The following is a 14,463-nucleotide window of genomic DNA, read 5'->3' on the forward strand; positions in this document are numbered from 1 at the left end:
CTAATTTTTATATTTTTAGTAGAGATGGGGTTTCACCATCTTGGCCAGGCTGGTCTTGAACTTTTGACTTCGTGATCCACCTGCCTCAGTCTCCCAAAGTGCTGGAATTACAGGCGTGAGCCACTGCGCCAGTCTGTAGAATATTTTAAAAGGCTAGAACTATCTCAAAAATAGTATTGAAATAATACTGAGCCCTTTTAAAAGAGCTCACTGGATATTTTAATAACATTTATGGAAAGAAAGAAACACAAAATTTGCAGTAGCTGAGTTCCTTTCAAGTGAAAAGTAATAATGTAGAACTAACATGTAGGCTAAAATGTTTGGTAATTAATGTCAAAAATTGCCAAGATTATTAATATATATTTTGGTAATCACTATTGGGCAGGTTAATTTTTTGTGCAAAATACACTATATATTAATAGAATAGGAAAATCATTATTTCAGACCACTAACAGAAGAAAACCCACAGCAAGAGAAGCATTTATAGGGCAATTAAACATTAGGGAAGTTACTAGCTTTAGAATACATCGATACACTTTGATTATAGAAATACTTCATTTTTAAAACTAGAGTGTTTTAATGTACTTTTAGTAACAATCCAATCTAAGGAGACTTGGAGACTTGTGAAAAAGATGTATCCACAAAGGTGCTGCATTTCTAGTGTGGGGCTGAATTAATACTTCTGTAAGAAGGAAGGAACTGAATCACCCCAGCATCAATAAACGGCATTTTTCTTTTAAACAGTAACTCATAATCTGATGACTCACTTCGCTTTACTTGTTCAAAATTAGGCAGGAGAAAAACTAAGCTAACTGGTCAGACCCAGAAACACAATGATTTGGCAAGCCTCAGTCACTCAGCTCATGATGTGTGATAATAGGCAGAAAGGCTGCTCAACTCTTGTCCATTCCTTCGTATCTGTAGAGGAGTTAATATAACCACTTCTCTTATCAACTTTAAGCTGCATACAGGCAAAGAGATCACAAACTGCAGGGAAGCGCTAATGGTCTGAGGGGAAGTTATGTTTCTCCTGTAGTGGTGAATTAAATAATCCTTCCTGGGTCTTCTTCCAAAGCAGCCACTTGTCTTCTCCAGAGGATAACTGGCTGAGGTTGCCCATCTTCTTTCCTGGCAGGACCCAGTCAGCTGTGTTAAAGGGACACCAGGAAGTGCTCATGGGTCTTTTAAGCTTTTGTTTGCCAGTTCTGTCTTCAGTACTAGGCACTTCCTTGGGACTTCCTTGTTTGTATGGGGGCCTGATAAGCCACTCCGACAAGGGGCTGTTCTTTATGACTTCGAAGGAATCAGCAATTCTAGAAGGAACCATTGCCTTTGGTGCTTTAATTTGTTCTATTAATTCTTTTCTAGAAGGACAGAGCCACATATTCAGGGAATCTTTATGCTTCTCAGGCTCAGGTTTGGGTTCCACAGGCATCCCATTTTTATCTTTTCCTTCTTTCTTCAGAAGCCACTTACACGGAGCCTCCTTCTCACAATTCTCATCACACACACACTCTGCAAAGCTTGTGCAGGGTTCACTGGCTCTGCGCACCTCCTCTACCTTACATGGGTCCTGATGGTTCTGGACAAGCCAATCCTCTGTAACCATGCTGGAGGTGGACAATGGTTTCTTGGCCTCCAAGTGGTCATTCAGGCACTTCAGATTGCCCAGGTTTTCAGTCCCCACACTTTGGGGCTGGTTCCCCTGACAGTTGGTACGTCAGTTTTGACCAGCCAATCATTCACATTATAGGACTGGAACAGCAGCTTAACCTTCTCACTGATTTCACAACGGCCATTCTCAGGCTTCCTCAGCTTATGGGATTCCTGGGGTGTCACCAGCCAATCTGATAGGTCTGTCTCATCTTGATCAGGAAGCTCTAGATCTTCAACCTTTTCCATTTCAATGGAGAAATAACTAGTAGTGGAATGGCTGTTACAGTTTTGATAACTTGGTTTTTCAGGAATTTCCTGTTGCTGACTCTTGAGGAGCCAGTTTTCTAAGACCTTTAGGTTTCCCCAGACATTACTGAAGAAATTGCAGGCTCTGGAAGAAGTCTGGCTATTCTCCAAGGTCTGCTTCTGGGTGAGCCAGTCCTGGGAGTTGGTGCTGGGTATGTAAGGAGCCTGATGACCACTGGCAGGTTGACTTCCAAGGAGCCGTTCACTGAGAGCGACAGCTACAATACTGGAGGCTGACTTCTGCTCTGGCATTGGGCTATAGCTTCTCTTCTCCAGGAAGGGCCCAATATTTGAGGAACCAGCGTGAGCCATCAGGTGCTCAGGAGTTTGAATGATTTTTAGAGACCCAAATGTGGTGACGGTCTGGCGCAGAGCAGTTGTGTCAGCTTCAAAGAGCAGGACAGTTGAATCTTTAGGCTTAAGGGTCAAACTGCCCAGTCTCTTCAGTCATGCAGAGACTGAACTGGCTAGGTCTTTGTTTTGGGTACACTCCAGCTGATGAGTAAGACAATTGAACTGGCCCAATAAGCAGTAGAGCTGCTGAGCCTGCTGTTAAAGTGTCTCCTTTTTAAGCTGATAGATGAGGTCCACCTGTTCATATAGCCACACCTCACGACTTCTAAGACATTCCAGGCAACAGCTTATGCAACTGTGAATCCGAGCTTTGACCACTCACAAGTTATCTTTAATTTGCTGTTCAGCCCAGAGAACTCCACCAATCGCAAGCTCCGAGTCCCTCCATGCATCACTACACCTCAAAAGGGGTTCTCGATTACTGGAGCTGCCACTCTGGTCTTAGAAGGTATTCATTCTGCTCACTGCTCCACGTCCGGGTGCCTCTCCGGATGATCCGAGGGGACCTTGGGTAGTCTGAGACATGGACCACACAAACCTAGGGCCCAAAGCAATTTTTTGTATTTTCAGTAGGGATGGGGTTTTGCCACATTGGCCGGGCTAGTCTCAAACTCCTGGCCTCAAGTGATCTGCTGGCCTCGGCCTCCCAAAGTGCTGGGATTACAGGCATGAGCCACTGCTCCCGGACTAAATTTTTGTTTGTTTGTTTGTTTGTAACCATTAGATTCATTTTTATATTTATTAAGCAATAAGGAAACAAACAGTAAGAGTTGGGGGAGATAACCTAAAATGGTTTTCTTTAGGAATAATTTTTTTAAAAATCAAATAACTGTTACTATTTTAAGTTGCATGAGACTGAAGCTGCACCTGGAGAGGAATTTCATTTTCATGACCTGCAAAATTGATTAGGCAATGAGCTATTTTTCCCCCATCCCTGTGAACACATTTGTAAACTTCAATGGGGGCAAATTCCATCCAATACTTTGAAAACCATTTCTCATCTCATAATTTACCCAAATCATGTGCACGACTGCAAGAGGAAATAAACAGAAATCTTTAAGCATACATAAGCCACAATGTATTATTAATCCTGTACAGACAATCCAGCATTAAGGCTAATTTGATCTTTTAAACATTTTATGGAAAACATTTGACATTTTCACTAGAAAAGCCCACAAGCTTTCATAACCCCAAAGGCATACAGCCTCAACAGGCAGGACTCCATCGGGCTCTTCTTGAACTGGGCATTCCTTCACGGGTAGAAAAGCAGTGAAGACATGTGCGTCTTTCTTCACTTCCTGTCTTCACTTCCTGCTTCTCTGCACACACATCACAATATCTGACAGAAGGTGGTTTTTGTCTTCCTTAGAGACATTAAACACCTTCATGTCATTTCTGTTTCTGATTTCTTCTACAAGGGCCAGTGGCTTTCCTTTAGGGACTAGGATTGCGCCAGCAATTATAGTCCCTGGGGTAGATAGCATCTCACAAACAGCTTGGATGAAAGTCTGACTAAACAGTTTCATTTTCCTGCTCTCATCAATGACGTACACTCTTTGCCCTGGGCCACTGCTGGAATCTGCATTCCTCAAGACGGGAGCACCAACTGCTCAAAATGAGTCAGGTTAACCACATAATGCCCAACTTAGCATCCACATTTTCCAGGTGGAGGCTATAACCCAACTCTGAATAAAGGCCTGTGGATGCTGGACAACATGATGACATCAAATCCTATTCTTCTCCCTCCCTGTCTGACTTCCTCCCTATAGAATCCACTGGGGTCGTAGTCAGGGTTGCAGTTGGGTTGGGGTTGCAATTCAGGTCAGGTCCGGGTTAGGGTTCTGATTCAGGCCCTGCTCACCCTGTACCATAGGCCCCCAGCAATTTATTTCATTTATTTATTTATTTATTTATTTATTTATGTATGTATGTATTTATTTATTTATTTTGTGATGGAGTCTCACTCTGTCAGCCAGGCTGGAGTGCAGTGGCATGACCTCAGCTCACTGCAACTTCCACCTCCCAGGTTCAAGCGATTCTCCTGCCTCAGCCTCCGGGGTGGTTGGGATTACAGGCATGTATCACCACACCTGGCTAATTTTTAGTAGAGATGGGGTTTCACCATGTTGGCCAGTCTGGTCTTGAACTCCTGACCTCAGGTGATCCGCCCACCTTGGCCTCCAAAAGTGCTGGGATTACAGGCATGAATCACTGCACCCAGCCCCCAGTTTTTTTTTTTTTTTTTTTCCCTGAAATGGAGTCTTGCTCTGTCACCAGATTGGAGTGCAGTGGCACGATCTCGGCTCACTGCAACCTCTGCCTCCTGGGTTCAAGCGATTCTTCTGCCTCAGTCTCTCAAGTAGCTGGGATTACGGGCACCCACCACCATGCCCAGCTAATTTTTGTATTTTTAGTAGAGACGGGGTTTCACCATGTTGGCCAGGATGGTCTCGATCTCCTGACTTCGTGATCCACCCACGTCAGCCTCCCAAAGTTCTGGGATTATAGGCGAGAACCACCGAGCCTGGCCCCAAATTTTTTTAAATAAAAAAATAAGATATCACTTTATATACACTAGATGGCTAGAATTTAAAAGACAGAGAATAGCAAATATTCACTAGGATGTAGATAAACTGGAACCCTCACACATAACTAGTGGGAAAGCAAAATGGTGCAACCACTTGGAAAGCAGTCTGGCAGTTCTTCAAAAGTTCATTTATCTAGAGTTACCACAGGACCAAGCATCCCCTCTCCCAGGTACATACCCAAAAGAAATGAAAATGTATGTCCACACAAACACTTGGGCATCAATGACCATTGCAGCATTATTTATAATAGTCAAAAAGTGGAAATAACTCAATTGTCCTTAACTAATTAATGGTCAATAAAAGTGGTATATCAATGGAATATTATACACAATGGAATGTTTTCGGCAATAAAAAGGATAAAAAGAAATGAAGTACTGATACATGCTACAACATAGGTATACCTGTAAAACATGATGCTAAGGGCAGGGCGCGGTGGCTCAGGTCTGTAATCCCAGCACTTTGGGAGATCAAGAAGGGCAGATCACCTGAGGTCAGGAGTTCGAGATAAGCCTGGCCAACATTGTGAAACTCTGTCTCCACTAAAAATACAAAAAATTAGCTGGGCATGGTGACTCGTACCTGTAATCCCAGCTACTCAGGAGGCTGAGGGAGGAAATCGCTTGAACCCAGAAGGTGGAGGTTGCAGTGACCTGAGATTGCACCACTGCAATCCAGCCTGGGTGACGGAGCGAGACTCCATCTCAAAAACACACACATGAAAAACAGCCCCAAAACCGGAGATGCTAAGAAGTTGGATACAATCACATATTGCATGATTCCATTTATATTGTGTCCAGTATAGGCAAATCTATAGATACAGATAGCAGATTAGTGGTTGTCTGGGGATGAGGTAGGGGTGTTGGTGGTTGGGGGTTGATGGCAATATTAGTCCATTCTCACACTACTATGAAGAAATACCCAAGACTGGGTAATTTGTAAAGGAAAGAGGTTTAATTGACTCACAGTTCTGCATGGCTTGGGTGGCCTCAGGAAACTTACAATCATGGCAGAAAGCAAAGGAGAAGCAGGCACCTTTTTCACAGGGCAGCAGGATGGAATGAGTGTAAGCAGGGAAAATGCCAGATGCTTATAAAGCCATCAGATCTCATGAAACTCACTCATTATCATAAGAACAGCATAGTGGAAACCACCCCATCTTCCAATTACCTACGCCTGGTCCCACCCTTGACCTGTAGGGATTATGGGGATTACAATTCAAGATGAGATTTTGGGTGGGGACACAGTCAAACAATATCAATGGCTAAAGGTACAGGTTTCTTTTGTGCATGACAAAAATGTTCTAAAATTAACTGTGGTGATGGTTGCACAACTATGTGAATATACTTAAAACCATTGAATTGAATAGCACGCTTTAGGTTGGTGAGCTATATAATATATGACATATATCAATAAAGCTATTATCAAAACGAATAAATAAGTCTGGGCGCAGTGGCTCACGCCTGTAATCCCAGCACTTTGGGAAGCTGAGGGGCGTGGATCACCTGAGGTGGGGAATTCAAGACCAGCCTGACCGACATGGAGATACCCCATCTCTACTAAAAATACAAAATTAGCTGGGCATGGTGGTGCATGCCTGTAATCCCAGTTACTAGGGAGGCTGAGGCAGGAGAATTGCTTGAACCTGGGAGGCAGAGGTTGCAGTGAGCAGAGATCACACCATTGCACTCCAGCCTGGGCAACAAGAGCAAAACTCCATCTCAAAAATAAATAAATAAATAAATCCAGCTAGATACCTCCTTCCAACAAAATGTGGGTTCATTGTTCACTTCCTGAAGATACACCAGCTCAGCCAGCCAGCTGTGCTTCCCTGCCTCCAATCGCGCCATCATCTAGCCCCTCTTTCCTTGTCATGTCTACTAGGATAGCACCCTGTTTAGGGAAGACCATGACACAATAGTTAATTCCATGATGGGACAATAGAATTATAACAGAGGGGCAGTTGGAGTCAGACCCAGAAGCCACCCCTGGATTAGACATCAAATCTCTGTGTCTGCTGGAGAGGTGATTTGAGCCCAAGGTAGAAACCAAGGTGAGAGGGGCTGGCAACTCCAAGAGTGTGATTGTCAGTGGTGATAATGATGGTGATGGTGCTGGTGGTGGGTGATAAGAATTAGCAATTACTGGCAGGATGCAGTGGCTCACACCTGTAATCCCAGCACTTTTCGAGGCTGAGGTGTGTGGATTGTTTGAGCTTAGGAGTTCTTTTTTTTTTTTTTTTTTTTTTTTGAGACGGAGTCTCGCTCTGTCGCCCAGGCTGGAGTGCAGTGGCCGGATCTCAGCTCACTGCAAGCTCCACCTCCTGGGTTTACGCCATTCTCCTGCCTCAGCCTCCCGAGTAGCTGGGACTACAGGCGCCCGCCACCTCGCCCGGCTAGTTTTTTTGTATTTTTTAGTAGAGACGGAGTTTCACCGTGTTAGCCAGGATAGTCTCGATCTCCTGACCTCGTGATCCGCCCGTCTTGGCCTCCCAAAGTGCTGGGATTACAGGCTTGAGCCACCGCGCCCGGCCGAGCTTAGGAGTTCTAAACCAGCCTGGACAACATGGTGAAACCCCATCTCTAAAAAAAAAAAAAAAAAAAAAAAAAAAATACAAAAATTAGCTAGGTGTCGTGGTACAAGTCTATAGTCCCTGCTACTTGGGAGGCTGAGGTGGGAGGATCGCCTGAGTCTGGGAGGTTAAAGCTGCAATGAGCTGTGATTGTCATTGCACTCCAGCCTGGGAGACAAACCCTGTCTCAAAAACAAACAAACAAGCAAACAAAAACAAAAAATGACTGGGCAAGGTGGCTCATACCTGTAATTCCAGCACTTTGGGAGGCCGAGATGGGTGGATCACTTGAGGTCAGGAGTTTGAGACCAGCCTGGCCAACATGGTGAAACCTCGTCTCTACTAAAAACACAAAACTTAGCCAGGTGGGGTGGCATGTGTCTGCAGTCCTAGCTACTCAGGAGGCTGAGGCAGGAGAATCATTTGATTCCGGGATGCAGAGGTTGCAGTGAGCTGAGATTGTACCACTATACTCTAGCCTGGGCAACAAAGTGAGACTCCATCTCAAAAAAAAAAATTAACAATTACTGAGCATTTACAAGTCAGGTCTGCACATGCATTTATGCATTTTTTCTTTCCATTCCCAAAACAATTCTGTCAGATAAAAGATGTTGCTATCCCCATTTTAGGTATAAGGAAATTTGGGTTTAAAGAGGTTGCACATCCGGGCCAAGGTCACACAGCCAGGAGAAGCAGAGACCAGATTGGAAACCAGGTCTACTGTGATCAACTGATATTAAAATCCCCCCAATGTCCCTGTTCTGGCAGGATTAAGGGGCACTGAGGTTGTGTGGGCAAAACAGTGGCTCCATAGAGGCCAGAGGCCTCCCTACCCCATTCACACTCTGTCCAAGGCCCAGGGTCCCCTGAATGAAAGCATGGGGGCTTATTTCTCACCGGAAGCACTGATGATGAGTTTCAGGGAAGACTTGTGAGAGCTGTAACTCAGCTGGAAATAGAAATGAGAGCCAGCACTTCCAAGGTGTCTGGAGGGAAGAAGCAACTACCAGAGGAAGAAGCAGGCGTGGAGAGGCGTGTGGGAACTCAGCACCACCGGCCTGAGAGCTGCAGCCAATAAGCCAGGCAGCCTGAAACTTGGGCCTAACTTCCCTCCGTGGCCCTCAGCTTCCTCTTCGGAGGGCCAGATGGTCAGTCTGGAAGAGCTGTGATGTCCCTGCCTGTCAATACAGCTGATGTGTGTCTGACTGCTGAGGACAATCCCATGCATGCAGCTGTTGTGACGCTTCCTAGGTACTGAGGCCCTGGCCACAGGCCACAATGGTCCCACCCACCCTCCAGTCCCATTCTTATACCACTGACTCTGTTATGAATCAAGTTGTGTCTCCAAAAAGATAATGCTGAAATCCTAACCTGTGGTAGTTGTGAATGTGACCTTACTTGGAACTTGGAAATAGGGCCTTTGCAGATGCAACTGAGTAAGGAGAGGGCATTAGGGTGGGTCCTAATCCAACGAGTGGTGCTTTTTTTTTTTTTTTTTGGAGATGAAGTCTCATTCTGTCCCCCAGGCTGGAGTGTAGTGGTGCAATCTCAGCTCACCGCAACCTCCACCTTCTGGGCTCAAGCGATTCTCCTGCCTCAGCCTCCTGAGAAGCTGGAATTACAGGCGTTAGCTACCATGCCCAGGTAATTTTTTTTTTTTTTTTTTTTTTTTTGAGATGGAGTTTTGCTGTTGTTGCTCAAGCTGGAGTTGCTCAAGCTGGTGTGATTGCAGTTCGCTGCAACCTCCGCCTCCTGGGTTCAAGTGATTCTCCTACCTCAGCCTCCCAAGAAGCTGGGATTACAGGCGCCTGCCACCATACCCAGTTAATTTTTTGTATTTTCAGCAGAGATGGGGTTTTACCATGTCGGCCAGGCTGGTCTCGAACTCCTGACCTCAGGTGATCCATTTACCTCTGCCTCCCAAAGTGCCGGGATTACAGGCATGAGCCACTGTGCCTGGCCTTTTTTTTTTTTTTTTTTCCTTTTTTTTCTTTCTTTCTTTCTTTTTTTTTTTTTTTTAGAGATGGGGTCTCCCTGTGTTGCCCAGGCTGGCCTTGAACTCTAGCCTCAAGCAATCCTCCTGCCTCAGCCTCCCAAAGCACTAGGATTACAGGCATGGGCCACTGTACCCTGCCTGGTGTCTTCATAAGAAGAAAGGACATGTGAAGACAGAGACACACAGAAGGGAGAATGTCATGTGACGAAGTAGGCAGAGATTGGGTCCAGGCACACCTGGGAATACCAGAAGGTAGAAGTGGCAAGGAGAGATCCTTCTCTAGAGCAGGGGTCCCCAGTCCGTGGGCCTTGGACCAATACTAGTCTGTGGCTTGTTAGGAACCGGGCTGCAGTGGGTGAGCGAGCATTACAGCCTGAGTTCTGCCTCCTGTCAGATCAGTGGTGGCATTAGATTCTCATAGGACCACAAACTCTATTGTGAATTGCACATGCAAATTGCACATGCGAGGGATCTAGGTTGCGTGCTCCTTAGGAAAATCTAACTAATGTTCGGATGTGAGGTGGAACAGTTTCATCCTGAAATCATCCCCCTACCCATCCATGAAAAAATTGTCTTCCAAGAAACTGGTCCCTGGTGCCAAAAAGATTAGGGACTGCTACTCTAGAGATTTCAGAGGAAGTGTGGCCCTACCAACACCTTAATTTTGGACTTTTAGCCTCTGGAACTATGAGAGAATAAACATCTGTTGTTTTTAGCCACGAAATTTGTGATACTTTGTTATGGCAGTTCTTGGAAACTAACATAAGCATGTTGAAGGCAGCATGCTTACATGCCCCAGCCACACCAGCCATTGCTCTGTTCCTCCACAGGCCTGGCTCCTTCCCACTCCAGGGCCTTTGTGTGTGCTGCTCCCTTCAGAATGTTGCATACCCACCCACCCCCCATCACTGCCATCCTCCTCCCAATCTCAGCGTAAATGGCCGCCTTCAGGGAAATTTGACCCTGGGTATTCCAACTTCTGCACACGGCAGTAGGCTGAGTGCATTCCTTGTAGCCCTGCCACATCTGTAGTTAACTACTTACTCATACAGTTGTGTTCTGCCCATTCCCCTGTCCAACTGTAGATGCCATGACAATGAGTACTGACCTGGCACGTGCACCAGCAGTCCTATCCCATGCAGAGCACAGTACACACAGGGATAGACTGCACGGATAAAGGGTGTGCAGAAATCCTGGCCTGGCATTGGAAGGCTCAGGTGGCAGGGGGCCTCTGCTCCCTTCGCAGACTGCACTCCCTCCCCCACCTTATAGGACCTTTCTCTCCAGTCAGGCCAGGCTAGGCTGGCCTCCTGGCTTCCCTGGCCCCCATCATTCCCACTCTTTTTGGCCAAGCCACAACTTACTTTATCTGCATGACCTGGCCTCAATGCCTTCTGAGCCTGCAAGACCTGCATTAGAGCAGATTCAGATTCAGGGAAATGAGCCAGAGTAGCAGGTAGGGGAGGGAGAGGGGACAGAAGGAAGTGGAAGGAGGTGGTTTTTTTTTTTTTTTTTTTTTTGGTAGAGACAGGGTCTCCCTATGTTGCCCATGCTGGTCTCGGACTCCTGGGCTCAAGTGATCCTCCCACCTCAGCCTCCCAAAGTGCTGGGATTACAGGCGTGAGCCATAACGCCTGACCGGAAGGAGGTCTTAAGACTGAGACAATGTTGGAATTCTCTCTCTCTCTCTCTTTCTCTCTGTCTCTCTCTCTCTTTTGAGACTAGGTTTTGCTCTGTTGCCCAGGCTGGAGTGCAGTGGTGTGATCATAGCTCACTGCAGACTTTAACTCCTTAGGCTCAAGCGATCCTATTGCCTTGAGCTCCCAAAGCACTGGGATTACAGGCGTGAGCCACCGTGCCCAGCTGGATTTTCTTTCTTTACGGCATATTTTAAACATTAAACAGGCCAGGTGCAGTGGCTCATGCCTGTAATCCCAGCACTTTGGGAGGCCAAGGCAGGAGGATCACGAGGTCAGGAGATCAAGACCATCCTGGCCAACATGGTGAAACCCTGTCTCTACTGAAAATACAAAAATTAGCTGGACATGGTGGCACATGCCTGTAATCCCAGCTACTCTGGAGGCTGAGGCAGGAGAATTGCTTGAACCAGGGAGTCAGAGGTTGCAGTGAGCTGGGTTCACGCCACCGCACTCCAACCTGGCGACAGAGAGAGACTCTGTCTCAAAAATAAACAAACAAACAAACAAACAAACATTAAACAAATGATACATGTTCAATGTAAGGAAAAGAAATCTTAGAAAACATAATGAGCAAAAAAGGGCAATAGAATAAAAATCACCCATATTACAGCTGCACAGAGGAACCTTTGTTAGCACTCTGTCATATATTCTCCTGGGTCTTTTTTTTTTTTTTCCTGAGGCAGAGTCTCGCTCTGTCACCCCGGCTGGAGTGCAGTGGCACAATCTTGGCTCACTGCAACCTCCGCCTCTCGGGTTCAAGCGATTCTCCTGACTCAGCCTCCCAAAGATGGCCTCGATCTCCTGACCTCATGATCTGCCCGCCTCGGCCTCCCAAAGTGCTGGGATTACAGGCGTGAGCCACTCCCTGGCCTTCTCCTAGGTCTTTATGTGAGCCTATTGTAGGTTAGAGAAAGTGTCCTGCACTCTTAGGACAGGATTTTGAAAAACCAGAGTTTCCAGGAAGCCTCATTGCTCCTCTGAGGCCAGGGCATCTATGAATGTGTGTCTTCCCGTGCCTAGTCATGATGTGGGGAAGGGTCCAGGGCAAGGACCCTCTGACCTGGATAGGAATGAACTATTGCTGCTCTGCAGGTGCCATTCTAGCCTCATTCTCCAGGCCTGCCCCATTTTTGAAGCAGCTTACTGTAGCCAGAGACAATTCCCACCCCAAGGGAACTAAAAGCTTGCATCAAGGCCATGGAAAAATTCCCCCTCTGCCCTGTGAAGGCTTGCTGAAAATCACTGACAAGAGGCAGATTAACGGGAGGAAAAATATATAAATTTATTTGATCAGAGTTTTATGTGTCACAGAGGCCTTCAGAATGAAGACCTAAAGACAGAGGGCAAATTGTCTATTTTTATGTTTAGGTTCATCAAAGTATGGACACCCTTGTTGAAATATAATTGGACAGAAAGGGTATGTGCTAATGCTAATAGAATGAGTGGGGAAACCCAGCCACACCCGTCTGTCTAGATTCTTCTTGGCCTCTCCGAGCATGTGTTCCTTCTTTCTGAGTGTGGGGCAGGCCCCTCTCTGGAATGGGGATTTTATAATTTATGCTCAAACAATGTAGTTCAGACTTTCCTTTCCCTTCCCTTCCCTTCCTTCCTTTCTCTTGCTCTCTTTTTCTTTCTTTCTTCTTCTTTTTTTTTTTTTTTTTTTGAGATGGAGTTTTGCTCTTGTTGCCCAGGCTGGAGTGCAGTGGCACAATCTTGGCTCACTGCAACCTCTGCTCCCGGGTTCAAGTGATTCTCCTGCCTTAGCCTCCCAAGTAGCTGGGATTACAGGCGTGCACCATCACGCCCAGCTAATTTTTTGTATTTTTAGTAGAGATGGGGTTTCTCCATGTTGGTCAGGCTGGTCTCGAACTGCTGACCTCAGGTGATCCGCCTGCCTTGGCCTCCCAAATTGCTGGGATTATAAGAGTGAGCCACTGCACCCGGACTTTATTATTATTATTATTATTTTATTTTTTATTTTTTTTGAGACGGAGTCTTGCTCTGTCACCCAGGCTGGAGTCCAGTGGCCGGATCTCGGCTCACTGCAAGCTCCGCCTCCCGGGTTTACGTCATTCTCCTGCCTCAGCCTCCTGAGTAGCTGGGACTACAGGTGCCTGCCACCTCGCCCGGCTAGTTTTTTTTGGTATTTTTTAGTAGAGAGGGGGTTTCACCGTGTTCGCCAGGATGGTCTCGATCTCCTGACCTCGTGAGGTCTCGATCTCCTGACCTCGTGATCCGCCCGTCTCGGCCTCCCAAAGTGCTGGGATTACAGGCTTGAGCCACCGCGCCTGGCCTATTATTTTTTTTTAAGATGGAGTTTTGCTCTTGTTGCCCAGGCTGGAGTGCAGTGGCACGATCTCGGCTCACCGCAAGCTCCGCCTCCCAGGTTCAAGCGATTCTCTTGCCTCAGCCTCCGGAGTAACTGGAATTATAGGTGCCCACCACCATGCCCAGCGAATTTTTTGTATTTTTAGTAGAGATGGGGTTTCACTATGTTGGCCAGGCTGGTCTCGAACTCCTGACCTCAAGTGATCCATTTGCTTCGGCCTCCCAAAGTGCTGGGATTACAAGGGTGAGCCATTGCCCCTGGCCTTTTTTTTTTTTTTTTTTTTTTTTGAGATAGGGTCTCACTCTGTCACTCAGGCTGGAGTGCAGTGGCACCATCACAGCTCACTGCAACCTCTACTACCTCCAGGGGTCAAGTGATGCTCCCACCTCAGCCTCCCAAGTAGCTGGGACTATAGGCGTGTGCCTCCACGCCTGGCTAATTTTTTTTTTTTCTTTTTTTTTTTTTAGAGATGGGATCTCCCTATGTTGCTTAGGCTGGCCTCAAACTTCTGGGCTCAAGTGATCCTCCTGCCTTGGCCTCCACTCACCTGGAGTGGATGTGACGCAGCTCCTCGGCCACGCTGCAGACCCCATTTAACAGCTGTCCCAGTTGCAGGGAGGTTAGGTGGAGCACCAGGCACCGAAGAATGTGCTCTGGTGGCTCTTCTAGCCACCAGTGCTGGGATTACTGGCATGAAATCAAGGCCAGAGCAAGTTGGGCTTTGGAGCAAGCCACCAGGCTTCAAGTCCCCACTCTCAATTACTTAGGCCAGTTATTTCACCTCCCTGAGCCTTGGATTATCCATCTATAAAATGGGGCTAGAATTATACCTACCTGACAGGGTGGCTGGTGAAATGATATACAAGTGAAGTGATATATGCAACACTTGGCATAATGTCTGGAACAAGGTAAACACATTATTATTATTATTATTACTATTATTATTAATTATTATTATTAGGTTG

The 14,463-nt window shown here is 46.4% G+C and overlaps 2 pseudogenes; both read right to left on the bottom strand.

Annotated features, from left to right (window-relative positions):
- Positions 1-819: 819 nt before the first annotated feature.
- On the bottom strand, positions 820-2,781 carry LOC103244642 (nuclear receptor coactivator 4 pseudogene; annotated as a pseudogene).
- An 839-nt stretch (positions 2,782-3,620) lies between these two features.
- LOC103244641 (cancer-related nucleoside-triphosphatase pseudogene) lies at positions 3,621-4,138 on the bottom strand (annotated as a pseudogene).
- Positions 4,139-14,463: the final 10,325 nt, after the last annotated feature.

This window comes from Chlorocebus sabaeus, chromosome 23 (assembly GCF_047675955.1).
Source record: "Chlorocebus sabaeus isolate Y175 chromosome 23, mChlSab1.0.hap1, whole genome shotgun sequence".
NCBI lineage: Eukaryota > Metazoa > Chordata > Mammalia > Primates > Cercopithecidae > Chlorocebus > Chlorocebus sabaeus.